We start from the raw sequence: 5,088 nt of genomic DNA, 5'->3' as shown, positions 1-5,088 counted from the left end.
GTTCACATGCACTTTCTCTCTTCACTCCTCCATGACGCACTTCACTCACGTCAATTCATATGGATGATTTCTAGGAAATACCAAAGCTAAATAACATGAAATATCCAACCTTGTTAGAAGTGTGAAATAAAGCAGTCTTTGAAATGTAATAAATGGCTTTGAAAAGAATGCGTAAACTACCCAACACATAGAAATCTAAAATATACTTATGAGCACATTCATTATTTCCTACTACAACAGATTTGTCGTACTGGTTCTGCTTCATTCGCATTAAACACACATTTCCATCTTTCTCTTTCGAAATTCTAAGACAAGGGTATATTTGTGAGTTCTTTAGCTAACGTGTAGCAATATAAAATATACTTATGAGAACATACATTATTCCCTACTACAACTGATTTGTCATAATTTCTCTGCTTCATTTGCATTACACACATACTTCTATCTTACACTTTCCAAATTCTAAGACTAGGGTATACTTGTGAGTTCTTTGTCGCTAGCTGTTCTTTAAAATTAAACTCCCTTTCTTCTGAACCCCTCAACAACCGCTCCCTTGATCTCTTTCTCTTACATTTTCTAATAACTCCACACTCAGCTTCACTTAAACACCCTTATAAGGTTAAGTTACCTCAAGTTTTGCAAGCACTGATAAATTAATTAATTGGGAGATTATAATCTATGTTTGTTTCTTCTAAATAATCCTGGTGCCTGATGATTGCATAGTAGACAGAACATGAAATGCTATAATTTTGAGGTAACTGTACATTAGAAACACCTTTACAAACTGAAGTTGGCAAATGAGTGCAAACCTAACAATCAGACAAATTCATGATGTCTCTATAATTCTTAAATAAATCTGCATTAGAATTTTCTCCAAACTCTTAACTATAACTATCTTTATGATCTAACCTAAGATCTTAAGTATCAGTATCATTATAGGACATTGAGCTATTATTTATGATTGAAAGATATTCAGTAGAGGGGGGTACACATACACGAACACACTAATTAAAAATTATAACAATCGCTTTTCTTGAAAGCATCTTCTCCAGTTCTGTAAAAATATTGTTTTCAAAATGAATTTGGTTCTTGAAGCAAAAATAGCAAAGCATAAAAACGGATTCAGAAGTATTCCAATTAATCAAAATGAATAAAAAAGTAATCCAAAAGTAATCAAAGGTAGTTTGCAGTAATAGATACCTACCAAAAGCAAACATTCTAAGAAAAATGACACTCTTTCGAAATTCAGTCCAGCAATTCATTTCTTCATCAGGAAACATATTCCGCATTGATCATTTCACAGTTCATTTGTCTTTTCATGGGGGCTATGCAAGCAAAAATGTAAAGTCTTCCAAAACAATGTCTCTTTCTTCTGTCAATATTTTACTCAAATATGCTCACCTAGGAGCTGTGTATTTATTACTTCGCACTCTTGGTGAACTTCTTGATACAATATCTATAGTTGACGTTTTAGTGATAATTCATTAATGCTTTGTTCGTTCTCTTTGTCAGCACTCTGTATTGTTTCAGATGATTTTTCACTCCTTTTCTTCAGATGCTATGTTTCACGTACTCATTGGGTAGTACTGTCAATTCTCACTATGTCTGTCACACACCACCCCTTGTCTATTGTAGGCTTTCTGTGACACACTCCACTGTGTTGAACCCAGATTCTATACATGCCACACATTATGATATTGGATTCATTGCACCTTCTCTTACTCGGCCGAGTTAAGGCATGCACATTTCTCTTGTGTTTGTCAGTTATGTTATGTGAATTTGTAGAGCGTGGCTAATCACCAATGAGGGTATCCAGGCGCTGAGTAGGGCAGGCCTGAGGGAGGAGTTGTAAATCATGCCCGTTTTCGTCTGGAAGAGCCATGTCTTGAGGTTCCCTCAAAAGTCCATGAAGAATGGGGAGGTTCTGAGGTGTTTCAGGAGGTTGTTCCAGGTCTTGGCTGCGAGGTATGAGAAGGAGCATCCTCCGCTTTTGGTTTTCTTGAGGCGGGAGAAGTGTGCTCTTGCCTGGGACACAGATCAAAGGTGTCTGATGAGTTGGTAGACGTTGAGGCAGTGGTTGAGGCAAGCTGGACCGGTGTTGTGGAGAGCTTTGTAGGCATGGGTAAGGAGCTTGATCTTTCCTGGACTGGGTGCCAGTGGGGATTCTTGAGATGTGGAGAGATGTGGTTGTTTCACAGTATGTTCAGGATGAGTCTGGCGGCGGCGTTTTGGGTGGTTTGGAGTCGGCGTAGGACATGGGCTGTGATTCGGCTGAAGAGGGCGTTTCCGTAATCAAGGCTATTTGTTAAAAGAGCCTGGGTGACTGTTGGTCTGGTGTTCAGTCCACTTGAAAAACCTAAGTAGCATTTGCAGGATGTGGAAGCATGATGAGAAAACAACATTGATCTGTCTGCTCATAGAGAGTTTGGTGTCCAGGATAATCCCGAGGTTCTTGGCGTGGTCCGCAGGGGTGTGTGGGGGCCAGGTTCAGAGGGCCACCTCGTGGTGTCCCAGGGGGAGTGGTTGTTGCCAAAGATTAGGACTTCCGTTTGTCTATTTTGAACTGGAGGCAGTTGTTTTTCATCCAAGCAGCGATGTTACTCGTGCAGTTGGTAAGTTGGTGAGGATGCTTTGGTGGTGCTAGTTGAGTCAGTAAGGGAGGAGATGAACTGTGTGTCATCATTGTAGCATACAATGTTGATGTTCTAGGCTCTGACGATGTCCGCGAGGGGCGTCATGTAGACGTTGAAGTGTGTTGGGCTGAGCGATGATTCTTGCGGGACTCCGCAGATGAATTTCTTGGGTACTGAGGTGTGGGGGGGGGGGGAGTCTAATTCATTGAGTTCTGTCCTTTAGGAAGGAGGATATCCCCTTGAGGGCCGTTCCACAGATACCCAATTGCTGAAGCTTTCTGATGAGTGGCTTGGTGGTGACCGTATCGAAAACTGCAGAGAGGTCGAGGAGGATGAGTGCAGCCATTTCTCCTCGGTCGAGGATGCTTCTGACATCATCAATGGCCGCAATGAGGGCTGTGTCTAATGTGGTTGGTGCAAAAGCCTGATTGAGAGCTGTCTAGGAGTTGATGGAGTTTTAGGTGGTCTGCGAGTTAGGTATTGATGTTTTTCAACATGACTTTAGCTGGAAAAGGCAGGAGAGAGATGGATCTGTAGCTGCTGAGGGTGTTGGGATCCACTGTTTCTTCAATAGGTTGTTGACGTCTGCATTTTTCCAGCAAGACAGGAAGATGGTGGTGGTTATGGAGGTGTTGATGATAGCGGGGAGTGCGAGGGAAATGATAGTTCTTCCAAGGTTGTATATGAAGTGCGGGCATAGGTCTGAGGGGGCTCATGAGTGGATGATATTCATCAGGTCAGTGGTTTCTTCATTTGAGAGGGGTTTCCAGTTGCTTAGCTGCTGTTTGGCGATGAAGGAGGTTTTCTGGTTGGTCGGGGGAGTTTGTGTCTGTATGCTGTCAGATGAATGTGTTGAGATCTTGGCAATCCTCAGTTCAAAGAAATCTGAGAGGTTGTTGCGGAGTGCTTGGGATGGGATGATATAGTTGTTGGCAGCTGTGGGATTGGAGAACTCCTTGATGATAGTGAAGAGTTCTTTGCCGTTGTTGGAGCTGGCTTTGAGTCGGAGAGTTAGGGCCTTTCTCTTTGCGTCTCATAGTTGTTGGTGGTAGAAGTTGAGGGTAGATTTGTATGTGGATCTTGCGGTGGTGTTTTTGCTGAGTCTCCATTTTCTCTAAAGTTGTTTGCAGTGGCACTTGGACTCCCTGAGATCGTTTGTGTATCAGCTAGGTTGCTTGTTGGTTTTGTAGGTCTTGTTTCTGGTGGGAGCGGTGCAGTTGGGGAGCAACATTTTTGAAGACCTTGGTGCTAACATTGAGGTTTCCGCTCTGGTTGGGTGGGCATTCCTGTAGGGTCGTGGTCCAGTTTTCTTCAGATATTCTGTCCCAGTGTCTTGATAGTGCTTTGGGTTTTTCTGGTGGGGTGGCTTGGTGGGCGGGTATCTTGAAAAGTATGCTGTAGTGGTCGGACCATGTGAGTGGTGACATGTGGGTGGTGGTTAACCTGTTGTTGGAGAAGAAAATAGGGTTATGGGTGTGACTTGCTGTGTAGGTTGGTCCTTGGACGAGCCGGATGAGTCTGAGGTTGCTGAGGCTGTTGAGGACAGTGCTTAATTTGTAATTAAAAATGTGCCAGGGACCTCGTCAGGAGGCCACTACAGCTTGAATCACCCATTACCCCTACCAGTGATAGTACCTACACAACTATTAACCATAACACCCATGCAAGTGTGACAATTTAGACTATTCAAGGCCCCCAAAGAGTAGCTTGAGCGCCAGGTATTAGTAGTTTTTAATGTAGTTTGTATTAATAAACAACTGCTGTTATGCTCATGTCTAAATTACACAGACTGCGCCACTGCGCGGCAGATAGTCATCAGTGCAGGTGTTCACAATTAAGTGTAGGTGCCGAGCACCGGAAACCACAGGTTCAAATTATGCACTGGTCGAGGACGGCCATAGATTTAGGGTCTGTGGTGTCTTCCACTAGAACCTGAGGTCCCAGAAGAGGATGTAGTTGGTTGATCTGATGGAGAGAGAATCGATAAAGTCCGCGATGTGGTTTCATAATTTCAGGGAGTCGGTAGGCGAGGGTTCCCTTAAGGGTGGAGTTGTAGGCTGTACGTATTTAGAAGTGGAGTTATTTAATTAGGTTGGTGTCCAATTCCATGGAGGTGGTTCAGACAATCGTGTTATTGTAGATGATTGCGAGTCCTCTGCCTGGTATGTGGGTTCACTCCTGGTGTATGATTTTGTAGGTGGGAGGCATGACTGCAATGATGTCCAGGTTGGAGGCTGGGTTGAGCACTGTTTCAGTCAAGAAGAGAAGGTCAGTGTGATGCTGTTAAGGAGGTCCCAGATTTCAGTGGGGTGTTTCCCAAGGGATCAGACGTTGAGGAGCATGGCGGACAGTTGGTGCGGAGTAGTGGTGGTGTGGTGCATCAGCTGTTTGGAGGTGGCAGCGTCTGAGGTGTTGCAGGTGAAATCGCAGTGGGTGGAGGAGAAAGGTCCTACTT

Source organism: Triturus cristatus, chromosome 11 (genome assembly GCF_964204655.1).
Source record: "Triturus cristatus chromosome 11, aTriCri1.1, whole genome shotgun sequence".
NCBI classification, from domain to species: Eukaryota; Metazoa; Chordata; class Amphibia; order Caudata; family Salamandridae; genus Triturus; species Triturus cristatus.
This window is presented reverse-complemented; position numbering follows the sequence as displayed.